Here is a 13,814-nt window from a genome sequence, read left to right as displayed (position 1 = left end):
TGAATACAATGTGCCGATCAACTTTGTTTAAGTTAATCTAACAAGTTTACAAACTATAAACAAAAGCTCATCAAAATACATGCAGTTATTATACCCTAGGGGCTTGATGGCTGCTTTTGGTGGTACACACGATGGACGCACTCAACATATTCATGTGATGGCTATCCCATACAGCCAGATTAACATGTTACACATTTTAATATTCACAGGATACCCACTTTGACTTACCCATACTGCCTTTAATTGCATTCAATATTCATGCATATATTCGAAGAATTTTTTTAATTTAGTAAATTAAAAATAGATGTAACTCTCTGGGACAGTCTGGGTTTCTGTTATCATGGGAGATTGGACTATTTGTACAGATATTAGGAGTATCTCCGCAAGCCAAAACATCAATATTAAGATTAGCCGTCTCAGCTGAGATAAAGCAGCCCTCCAGATAAGGGTACAGTTGGAACTGCCTGCAATCACATAAACAAACACTCATTACCTGCAGGCAGGTACACTGTATACCGACAATTCCACCATACTACACATGCATAACTTGTAATTGAATAGGCGCGACAGTGGTAAAACAATATATCTGTGACACTATAGTATCTATAATTGTCAATTTTGTGCGGACTGTTCAGAAATTATCAAATGCCGAGGATTGCACTCTCTACACACACACACACACACACACACACACACACACACACACACACACACACATATATACCATATATATATATATATATATATATATATATATATATATATATATATATATATATATATATATATATATATATATATATATATAATATATATATATATATATATATATATATATATATATATATATGTCACTCCCATCAAAAAAGGTGAGAACATTACTGAGCATACACCATTAAACAAAGAAGTCCTAGACTATGGCAACTGTGGCAACACGAAAATGCAAACCTTCATGAAGGTAGTGTTGTTTTTTTTTGAGTATCTACATTGTCTGTGTGGATGATGCACTTGGGAGAATTGTTTACTTTGTGACTATGCCATTGTTATACTGACAATGGTTGTGATCTGTTGGGTAATCCATCAAACATTCCTAGCTGTTGTACTCTGAATAACCTTCTTCATCATGCTACACCTCTTTGACAACTCTGTTTCTATACCGCACTGTTGGTATTATTAAAGCTCAGTATGTGTTTCACTTTTATTCACTTCTGGTACAATTATTTTTCAACTGTCACATCAACAATACATGTTCAATAAAACATTTTTTTCCTGTGGGATCTCTGAGTAATTTCATTTTCTATATTGAACCTTGCCAGCATATTAAACTCTGCGAGTGTGTATCGCATGTGCAGATGATACACAGATCATCTTTAATTAAATTGAGATTCACGCATTCTAAGTAAAGCAATAATATTACAACGTTGCAACATTACGATTGACTCTTTATGACTTACTAACATCCATCTTTACTTGATAAAAACAATTCACAAAATTCAATTGTTGCAATTCATGTAAATATAAATTAAAAATCCACACAAGCACATTGTGATTTGCACGAAAAACTTCTTAAAGAATAACTACTTCCTTTGTGGAATTTTTCACAACAGAACTGTTTTTGACAAACATTTGCACTTTTCCAAAACAGCCATGAAAATTGTCAGATGAATAAAAAGATGGAAGGCCATACAGGTTTCCTGATGTTTGCAGTTCACAATAACAACACAAAATCTAAAATATGGGATTTTTTTCTCAATTGCTTGATCAAGTGATCATTTCTTTGAGAATTAATAACTCTGAAAGTCTCACCTTCACAATTTACTTTTATCAACTGAGACATTGGACTACATGGCCGACGGCAACGACAGAACAAGCCCTACATTCTTATTCATTAATAGACACATTGTGAAATGCAATGGGAAGTGTGTTCTGCGATAATTCATATAATACCGTTCCGGTCTTACGGGCATCCAGTTGGATGATTTTGAAACTTCGACATTTTCTTTTTCATGGCTGATTATCTCCTGACAAGTTGAAGCATTTTTTTCGTATCTATCTAATGCAATGAAGTCAGTTGATGTCTATAACAGTTGAACCATTTACAAGAAAAGAAGCTTAACTGGTCTTATAAGTATGATTTGATAGTTCATGCATCTCCTAAAATATTTTAGATATTTCAAAGAACAGAGGGGATGGTGTGGGGGAGGGTACTGAGGAAGTTCAAAAATATAAACTCACCAATCAGTGCTGTACGTGATCAAGTTTAAAATTTGAACTGTTTCAGCTATTTTGATTCGTCTGCTTCATTCAGTTTATGTAAACTGTGACACACTGCAGCCTCTACGTGTTCATCAACTGCATGATCACTCATGAAATACTGCAGCATTTCTGTTGGCTTCCGGGTGTCCAATGACTGAATATCCAGACACAATTCTTATTTCCAGAGTCTAAATGACTGGCATGCAAACAAAGCTGGAGTGGTGAGGGGTGCTGATCTTTCACTCTTGCTATGAAAGAGGAACCACACTGAAATTTAATTTCATTGGAACACGCGCATGATTATTAGCAACTCTGCTTGAATCCAGGCAGATGAGTTCAAAGGTCATACAGAAAATAACAAGCAGCTTTAATGCCACCCATTGATGTCTTGCCATAAATTCTACATGTAATGTTTCTGATCATAAATATCATATTCAGCCTGGAGCAAAGAAGAGATTGTATTTCTTTTTAATACACATTTTTAATTTATAACTCATTTTTGTAGCTAGATTATTGGGTGACAGTATGCAAAGTTGCATGTAATTTTTAAAATAAGATGCAGAATTTTACATTTTAACTTCAGTGACTATTTCCATGACTGGCAAAGATTAAAATTTTGAACACATTTAACATAGTAAACTAATAGTCGTTAATTTCTATGTTAGATACAATTTAATCAACAAATCAATTTTTGACGAGCTGAAAACAAGAAAATACCGTATTACTTCACTATTAGCAGTACAATATTTAACAGCATATCTGGTAGCTACGAATATGCAAATGATGATGATTTATAGTATATTCTTGAACTGGGCGGTACCAACATGAAATTGGATACATTTTACTATTGGTATACATACTGTAGGTCGGCAATATTTTAAACATTTTTTATGGTAGTTTAAATTCACAGAGAACCAAACTGACAACATTCATTCGAGTTAATTTTTCCTGTAGATCCAGAGAAAATAAAAATAATGATGATGATAGACAGTTCACATCTTACTAGGATTAATGCTATACACGTAATATTATCAAATTATGTTTTATGTGAAACCTTTACATTTTCCTAATCTCATTGTCCTATATCTTTCAGCATGCTTTTGTGTATGACATGGGCAGCTTTTACATAGTAATAACAAAGTTTACATGCAAAAAGAATTGTGGTTTCACTTTCTGCAACTTTGAAGTAATCATATCTGTGTACCAAAGATATTGGCAAATGTCAGTTAATCCTTACCCCAATGCCACTGAATTGTCTAAATGTTTGCCAGAAAAAAGTATAGATGAGCTCAGAGTTACTGTCTTGAACTGAATTGCAATGAAATGAGTGTTACAGTCAGCTCTGTACTTAAGCACCCTGGGTCGGTACCTCCCTAGTATTTTAATACAGCTGTGGAATCTGTTAGATGATTTAATGGTTTTACTTTTCCTTGTATTTTCAATGATATAAATATCAGATTGAGACAATTAACAGCTACAACAATTTTGTGTTCTTCAATTTCATCAGCAAATAACAACATAAACAAGAACCTGATTACTGAGTCCCTGTGATGAAAGTATAGGCTGAGAAGCGCTGATACTCAGAATATCAAAAACTTACGTCTTGCAGATTATGGTATATTGCAGGATCACAATTTAACACAGAATATTGCCTGGAAATATCCTGCATTATGACTGCAAGATGATTAACATTTGAAAGCAAAGTAAAGTCCAGTCACATTAAAACATCTTGTATTAAAGTGACATGTATGTGTCAACCATTGTCATTAAGCTGTGAAAATTTGAAAATGTGTATGTACCGCACATATATGTGTGGTATGCATGTACATGCTACAAAAAGTTCAACCACAAACATTCTTTTTTCTGTTTCAACCATTACCTGTGTGTTTGAATCTTACTAGAGAATTAAAGTAATTTGTATTTCTTTCCTTGCCTTTTGCAACTCATTTCTTACTTGTTTCTGATCAAGATTCCAAATAGTTCAGTTTTTTTCTGGATATTGATTGCTAGACTCAGAGCAAATGATGGAAAAATCATGTAGAGTATGTATATCAGACTGTATCTCACACAAGTGCCTGAATTGACATTGTCATTGATATTACTGTGTTGTGAATGCTATTCAGAACAATGAATAGATTTCAAGCATCACAAACACAACAAACACCCAATTGTCAATGAGGTAACCATCCCTGTTGATTGAGCAAAACAAATTCAGTCTGGCTTACAGCTAGGTCTCCAAAGCACCTCCGTCAAATATGCTACATGTTATCAACCTGATATCTGAACATATTATACATTTTAACAGAATAGTTCTATCTCAAGAACCTATAATGCTACCAAATTACATTTTAGTCCTCTAGCTTAAAAAAAGTCCTCTAGCTTAAGAATAATATTTCACCCTGACATCCGGTATAAAATGGGTCAGGACAATCAGTAACTTAAATCTTTAGTGTTGGTCACTTATCATTCATCTTCTTATGTGAAAGTCCACAAATCCTCCAGAACAGACAAAACAAAGTTTGTCTATGTTTTTTTGCAAAAAGGTACACAACTTGCGCGTGAAGACTGACAATTTTTAGCAACGGGCATTCACTTTTGCTGCAGTTGGTGAACTCCATGGTCTGCCTGGAAAATCATCACCTGTATTTTGCAATGAACATTTTGAGGACGTATCTGTTACGGTTGAGGAGACATGCAAACCATTTCAAAATGGATTATCTGCGAGCTAATTACATCATCTGTCGGAACAAAAACTAATAATTTCATTTGTTAGTTGACGCAGACAGTGGAAACTTCTTCCAATATAATCACCAGCATTTATTCACGAGCAAGCTACTTAATATCTGAATAACCATGTTCATGGATGATTAACAGTCCTAATTAATCAATTATTATTTAATCATCGTGCAGTGTTTAGGGCCTGACATACAAATGCATTATTCAAGCAACTCCTTATCAATGAGAATCGCATGGTCTAATTACATTAGAATTTTCTTGAGGTAATTGGAGTCCTGCATTGAACATTTCACAGTTCATTGATTACTCTGCATTCACTCATCATTATGTAGCTTTTATAGCACCACATTGTACTGTAGACATGAAGCAGATATTAAAGCATGGAATGCAGTGCAATTTCAATATACTGAATATGTTCTCACTGCATTTACAGCCAACCTTCAGTTTGTACCAAAGAGATTGAAACTACTGTTCACTGGATTTGTGAGATTTTCATTATAGCTTTAGGTTTTACACTCCAAAACTAGGCAAACTCAGCCTATCCATTACGATGAACGTTAACCCTTTGAGTGCTATAAATTTTCCCACCAAAATTTTTGTGCAACATTTTTCCAAATTTTATGAATTTTTTGGCGATTATTTTGATAATTTTGGACCAAGTGGATGTATCTTTTCATGAGCGCTAAAGTCAATTTTTGTTGCCTAACAAAAATATTGCAAAGAATATTTTAGTTGCAGACAATATTTTTTTCAGATTTTCTTCAAAATTTTGATCAAAAACTGTTGCCAATGAAAAGTTACATCCGATCATCATTACTATTGTACTTATGACTGTATCATAATTATCATATAATAATAATAATAATAATAATAACAATAATAATAATAATATCATTACTATCAGCAAGTTATAAACACCCACATAACAATTACTTGTATATGCAAACTACCTGTATGTTGATTCATGATGGTAAGACGCGCACAGCCTATGTCCACTGTCACTCAAAATGTATTCATGCCAAGGATTATGGATTTTGTTTATTTTTAGTATGGCATTTCTAGTATAGCTAATAAGCACCAGACAGATACCAGTAACCATAAACCTCCATTTAATTAAAGCTGTCAGTTGATGTATGGGGTTGTACATTGGGAGTCAAGTCTTGTAAATTACTCATTTCAGCACATGCTTCAAATGCCAAACAACATGCCGGCATATTAATAAATTAAACAGTACAAAATTGACAAAAATGAAGTGACACTGATTTAATTTACCTCATATCAGATATGATTTCAAAACTACATGCTTACTTTCAAGTACAAATAGCATATTCATAACTGACCCATGTTCCATTTAAAAGTGCTCTTTTGATAACATTTTAAAATGATGCTGATTTTATAAGCTAAACAAAAGAATTCAATATTAAAAATAAATGTGCTTTGATATTTAAATATATATATAGATTAAATTATATATATATATATATATAATATATATATATATATATATATATATATATATATATATATTTATATATATAAGTAATATTATCTGTTGCTTAAGTTTCATGTATCCTGCAATCTTCAGACAGAATCTTGTCTGAAGATTGCAGGATGCATGAAACTTAAGTAACAGGTATTATTACTTTGTACTTGAAGTAATTTGATTATAAATTATCTATCTATCTATCTATCTATCTATCTATCTATCTATCTATCCATATATAATATATATACGTCAACTCAGCACTGTCAGATCATCTGTTTGTAATATATGCGCTGCACATTTGTAGAGTAGTCAGTATTTGTGAATAGCAGCAAAATCACATATATAAAAAAAATCATTGATATATCCAGGATAGGTCTGTATAGTTGTAATGAAAATGGAACTATTTTTAAGAGATTTGTACAATCACTCCCCTAACATCGTGCTATCTTGCTGAGATGTGCCCAGACTATCTTTCAAAAATACAGCTTCCCAGACGTCACCAAATTGGAATTCATTCTCCAATACCTCGCATTCTGAATAGCGCATTCATGATAAAATGAAATGCCCTCCCTTCTGGCTGATTAAACTGATGGGTGCAAATTTATCGACAGAGAACACCATAGAATGAACGCGAAATGCAATTGTTCAATATCGGTATTAAATATCCCAAGGCAAATTTTGGCCCTGCGTGATTGCATTTTCTGAAGATGAACTGATAAAAGGAGAACATCAAAACCAAATACTGTGTTTACAACTGGTTTCACCAAAATCACTGCCACCTATAACAAACATATCTTCCTTAACACCTCTCCACCCTCACCTCATCCCCTAAATATATTTACACAAATAGCAAATATTTTCATGAAAACAATGATTAGAGCCCGTTGTGAATGAATCAAAGTTTTAACTATACCAAATAAAGTTAAGGCACTGTGCTCAAGCACACTTTTTCAAATTAAATCAAGAAATCTCTAGGGATAATGTCAAAGATAGACACTGGATTTCAGGCTAAAGTAATGAAGCCATGTTCTTGAGTGAGCTGTTGTTAGCAATAGCGCTGATCGCAATGTTAGGTTTGTTACTAAATATAGCTGCATGCGCACAACTTCAGACACTACTGCCTGAAATTCAGACAAATTTTATTGTTGCATGCGTGGCCGTTGTGGCAGCTTGTAGTCTGGGCCATGAATAAGTGTGATCTTTAGAATCCTTTGTAACACTAGCAGGTTTTATTTTCGTTCTTGCGGAAAATGCTGACAAATATTTATTTATATTTGCATATTAATGAGGAAAAATGAAATCGTTTGTGATCAGCGCCATTGATGAGATAAAGCAGGAAAATAATCTTCACCAGCCCAGCTATAACACTGCCTTATCAAAATACGTGATTTTACGTTCCCTTTAAGTTTAAAACTCTCACATTTCTCACTTTAAATGTGAATATGTTATTTGAACATTTTATCACAGATCCAATATTCATGAAACCGCATCAGTACTTATTTGCCTGTAAAGTCAAAATTGTGGATTTGATTGATTTCTCCTGGTGTGATTTTTCAGTCGTTTTATCACAAATATTGTCGTTGCACCCAATTGTTTCCTATGCATGATTTAGACTGAACTTATCCATGGAGTCCAGAGTGGCTACGCGAACAAAGTTTACGGTTGAACTGAATTACACAACCACTGAAAATAAAGGTGTTCTTGATACTAATAAGAATAGTAGAATATACACTATATTTGTAGAGAAGAGCAAATTCTTAGAGTTGCGTCAAAAATGAAAATCTAAAACAATCTCCTGTGCCCTGGTGCAAAAAAAAATTGGTTTTAAAAATTAGCGAATGGATTGAATGCATCAAGTTTGATGATAAGTTGTCCCTACATACTTGAAAGATAGACTGAAGATAGATTTTACCAGATTATACCACAGGACTTAATACAGGATATTGGGAATTCAATTTCTCTAAGCTCAGTGAAAACTTCACTACTACACTTAAAAAGTGCTGTGCGGCCCGCATAATCACCTAACTTCCCGCATTCGCACTTTGTACAGTGAAACTGATTGAGATACAGCACTGTAGATAACTTTTCACAAAGTAAAACAGAGAAACATTCGCCTGCTATTTCATGATATTACAGTAACTTATCAAAACTCCCATGTAATAAACACCCACCTGAGAATGTTAGCACTGTCTATCCATTCACTTGGGAACAAAAAGTGAACATTTGTGATCAATAAAGTTATTGATCAACTTATTGATTATATGTTTACCAACAGATCAAAGTCTTTTGTACAAATCACGTACTTTCAAATGTATATCTGGTAGTCACCATGGCAACTATACAGAAAAAAAAGTGTGGAAATACAAAGGCAACAACAACAGCAATTTTTTTCATCGGTGGATAAATATAGAACTTTATAAACAGAGGCAGCCTTTGACTACCAATAAAATGTGACTCTGATCAGTGATACCAAAAAAAATATTCCTTCAAAAAATATTGTGATGCACAAAGGCGGGAGACATTCCAGGGTGGTTGTGGTTCATGCTAATGTACTACCGGTAGTTGCTACTGTTACTGCCCGCTTTGTTTTGCAGTTCCAACAGTCACAAACAGAGCAATTAAGTAATATGTGCAAATGCTTGTGTTTGGCTGTACAAACCGCAGCCAAACAGAATTTGTCCTTCAAATCCTGGCAACGTCAGGGGACATGGCATGCCTGTACGTAAATATGTCAAAATGAAATTCCTGTATGTCAACACTGTACTTCAGACTTTATAAAGTGTCATATTTCAGAGTTCTCCGATAGTAAATTGACCGACCCACCTGTACAGTTACCCTATGTCTGCTATGTGCACTGTCACATTTCCAACACCTGGACGGACGTACGCCTATAGTGCCAATTTGAAATCGCACAGACAAGTGCGTGCATGCATTTTTTGCAGGTCGAAAGCTGATAGGCTTTCCACGCGTACTTTCGCTTTACCTTTGATGGGCCAAAAACAGCTAGGTCACCTGGCGATGTTTTCAGCAAAATGCACGACGATCCGATATCCGAAAAGTATAGTGTATACAAAGTGGCGAAGGCCACGATAGCGATTCTCACAATCCACAAACACTCGCAAACGTTCATGTGCCATTGCCAATATACATAAACACTGAATTTAATATGTATTTATACTGGGTAATACTAGTACTGCACAACATAATCTTGCCTTGTGAAAGTAGTGGTACACGGTGTACTAGTTAAACGTCAAGGTTACGTTCACACATAACGAAAATGAAAAAATATTCTCTTTGAAGTGTTGGTTTTCTGTCATCGGTCGCAAGCGTGCGGTCACTTTCACTTGTGAATATTTCATTTTCCCTTCTACTGAAGTACTGATAAAAAATCGTCTTTGTGACACAAAATACGTAAGTGTACCATGCAACCGATATTACTCTGAGTGCGTTGGAGATACCACACACAATCACGCGTGTTGCTATTGACAGTCTCCAAACATAGAGTGTACGTGTGTATTTGTGTGAATGAAATATAGCTGTTAAATAGGGAATCGATTTGCGACCTTATCGAGTGGCCTCAGTCGTTAGGTTAAAAATAAACAGCCGCCCATGCTAGCAGATATTTGAAACGACAAAATAATTAATAAGTGTAAGATACAGGTGACTACTCACGTTACCTGCGCTGACCGACTATCCTTCCCAAGCCTTTTCACTGAAATATTGCCGATGTACGCATCGTCCCACCGCCTTTTGTGTGAGAACGGCGGCCATAATAAATTGTAGGTGGGCGAAACTACAACTCGTCCGGAAATGGGGGTGGCGCAACGTCAGCTGAGGGAATGTCTACAACTACTTTTGACGAGACATTTTGTCGTAGAATCGACAAAAACCGCTCGGCAGTGCCCGTGTTCAAGGTTGCATTGCGAACTAACTTGCGCAAGTAAGTGTAGGCCGTCTGATTGCAGTGGTTGTCACGAATTTTGGTCCACGGTGACGTAAGTTGGTGTCGCAGCTGTTACCATGGAAACAAACTTCAAAGCAACTTCGAAGCCAGCCAAAAAGTGCTTGCTTCCATTTAATGCAGTTCCGAGGCAAACCAGTTAGTATATTGTGACAAGGGGCGTACGTAGTAGCTCAAACTGTTATTACAAAGGGGAAAATTCCATGTGTTTTCAGTGTAGAGGAAATAACAAAACAAAAAACTTGGCAGAGTCAGTCTTCAGTGGGCTAAATCATAGTAAATGGCTCCAGTTGTTAAAAACCCAGTCAATAAATACCTTATCCCAAGAGGGTAATTGTTACCATTCCTTCAAAATATGCTCCATCTACAGTATAACTTTCCGATTGCAATGTCTTCCGCAAGTTCCATCAGTCATCTTTCTGCGGTGTCCATCAACAGCATGAACTTGGTAGTTATTTTAAACTAGAGTTCCTCATATTTTTTTGAAGATATCATGCACACAGTGCAAAAAAGACATTCGACAAAATTCAAAGATTTAATTGGACACCACTCCACTGCTGTCTATCTCGCAAATCAGGTTGTACAAAGAGCATCATAGGGGTACCTTATTAGTAAATCACCTAATTAATTACCAATTATCACATCACAGTGCAATTATCACATTAGAACGCCTGCTTAATTTACAAGCAACAATATATCGATGACATTTATAGGGGCAATGGCCTGAACTTTAGCTGATATTTTCGTTATTTTTGTTTCATGAACAAGAATATTTTTGAATTCTTCTCCAAGAGGCAATGTTCCAAATCACTGTGCAAGGGTAGCCTTGCCATCACTGCAAAATTACGTACCATTGTTGGCGTAAAAGTTGATTCTTGGCATGACCTAAACAATGTAGTTGTTGCATAAGGACATTACACAAACACACACAGGCTGTGTTGATAAACTGAATACTGGGTATTTGGACATGAAAACATTGTAGTGGGTAATACATTTTAAGTTTAACAGCAAATGGAATTTCAATGTCATAGTTTGTTATACTGTCATGTAGTTCATGGTTCAGTTATGTACTTGCCTCTTTCTCTGTCTACATTCCCATAGTTTCCTGTAATAGTAGGCGGATTTCTATATCGCGGTACACAAGGCAAAATGATATCACATGTGTGAAATTGCTGTTAGGCTATTAAAATATATTACTGGTTTACTGTTTAAATAAAAAGATTCATCTGAGAAACTCTAAAATGTCACCTTGAAGTTCAAGTTTTGAGACTAATATGATGTGGTTGGACTGATGTCCGGGGGAACAAATAGCATTGCAATGTAATCAATAGTTCATAATCAGATGCTGCATATCATATACAATAAAATGCTGAGAACTGGATTTTTCATATAACTTTGGAAACTTACTTTCTTGTTACATATTTATGTTTATAGATTTATAGAGTTACTTGCAATAATGCCACATTAAGTATAAAAAAGGGGTGACTTTACCATAAAACAGTGATTGTATGACACAAATTAAGGAACACAATTGAAAACATAAAATTTGAGGAATTTTTCTCTTCCGGTAAATGCCAAGTAGACCCCAAGAAACCTTCTGATCAGTGGAAACTGTGTGACGGGATCATTATGGCAAAGCCTTAAACTTGAAAACGGCATCAAGTTTCAGGAATAAATATATGAGCCTTTGAACTTTCAAGAGAAACCTACCATTTGCTGTTGTGCATTTCAAGAGAAAGCTTCCATGTACATTTCAAGAGAAAGCTTCAAGTTTGCTATTGTGCGTTTCAATTAAGAGAAATAAGCTTCCATCTTGGCACCGGTACATACTGTGCATGACCAAGTCCTCCTTCCATCAAACTGTCTGTTGAAGTGAGCAATTTAATGACTGCCAAATGTGGTATGCAACCTACTTGTTTCAAGCCGAGGAATTGACAGCTTTCCAAGGGGAAAGTAAGGGCTGCAAGGTTTCGTATTGCCCTTTCAAAGTACCAGCGAATCCCTACCATGATGGTGACGCACATATTATGCATTCTGGTGAATGCTTACAATTACACAGTTGCAAGTATCCTTGAACGTCATATCTCAGAATAATACGCTGACATTCTTGCCACATTTGTCAAAAAAGGTCTATCCGAGTAACATCCTTTTTGTTTTTTTTATAAAGCCTTCAAACCAAGCCAATGGCCTGTCTTCTTCCTACGTAGACATCCGTCACTGAAATATTAGATTGGTTTAGATCAACAGGCATCATCACGAAATCACACAGGGAGAAATGACTGTGGTACATTGAAGTCTCAGTAAACTGCATGGCAATGAGATACAACTATAGTACTTTATGGCCAGTTTTTCACAAACTGCTCCGTTATTTCCCCAAGTGTCAAATCTACTCATAAGACACAGATTAATCTCACGCCTAGACATGATTGTTCCATCAATTTCTATCAATGTGTTGATGTCTTGCCCTGACTGACAGACGAGGCACCATCTCCCTTGGGGTTGTAGGCACAGCCTAACAAGATGTTTACTAAACTCAAGAGAAAAATGCTACTCTCCCATAAAACTTTCATTGCTTTCAGTGTATTTGGCATTTTCACATAAGTAGTAAGCTGGCATCTGTCCAGCGTTGTTCATGCAATGAAAGTACATGGAGAGGTCAAAGGTTTTTGTGCTGTTACGTGCAGAGAAAACGAACAAAAGGGTGAACTCAGCAGTTAACGTTTAAACAAAATTTATTACAAAAATAAAACTAATTGCTAAGTCAGGGATAGAGTACAAGCTTTAAAAGTGTACAGATTACTTATCTCAGCTGGGACGGCAAAGCTCCAGTCTCAGAGTTGTAACAGTCAGTCGGATGAATGAACAGTCCTTCGGCTTGCAGGCTTGTAGTTGCACAAAGTCCACAGTATAAATCCAGCGTTGGCAGTGAAGGTCTTGAAAAGTCTTGAGAATGACTACTGCTGGAGTTTAGTAACACACAAGAGACACGATCCCAAAAGTCTGACTGGAAGCTGTGCACGTCCCTTTTATAAAGGCATGTAAGAACAATCTAGAACTTTTATTGACATGCTAATTACTATTCTAAAATTATCTCTCTTACACAACTAATCAACTTTCCAGAACATTCCAAACATGACTAATTGAATTCAAGGTTGTGAGGTCATCAAGGGCAGTGACCTTGAGAATGTTCTAGACTAATTGAACTCAGGTCATGATGAGTGTGGGGGAAATGACCTACATAACACACCCCCTCTTCAAAAAAAGAAAAATTTTTCAAAGAAAAATCTTTCTTTTACAAATGTAATCTTGAAAAAGATTTAAGTACTCAAATTTTGTTTTACTCTAAAGTAAAATTTCTTGAAAGTGAACAACAAT

The 13,814-nt window shown here is 35.4% G+C and overlaps 1 protein-coding gene across 4 annotated transcripts in view; it reads right to left on the bottom strand.

Moving 5' to 3' along the window:
• Positions 1–10,275, bottom strand: part of LOC139131332 (serine/threonine-protein phosphatase with EF-hands 2-like) — an 84,619-nt gene extending 74,344 nt beyond the window's left edge. For 3 of the 4 annotated variants that reach the window (XM_070697344.1, XM_070697346.1, XM_070697347.1), the window contains exon 1: positions 10,151–10,275. The gene's annotated coding sequence lies outside the window, so the exon portion shown is untranslated. The remainder of the gene's footprint in view (positions 1–10,150) is intronic. The other variant, XM_070697345.1, reaches the window with a different exon arrangement.
• Positions 10,276–13,814: the final 3,539 nt, after the last annotated feature.

This window comes from Ptychodera flava, chromosome 4 (assembly GCF_041260155.1).
Source record: "Ptychodera flava strain L36383 chromosome 4, AS_Pfla_20210202, whole genome shotgun sequence".
Lineage (NCBI taxonomy): Eukaryota > Metazoa > Hemichordata > Enteropneusta > Ptychoderidae > Ptychodera > Ptychodera flava.
The sequence above is the reverse complement of the archived record's forward strand: the minus strand, read 5'-3'. Positions and strand labels throughout refer to the sequence as shown.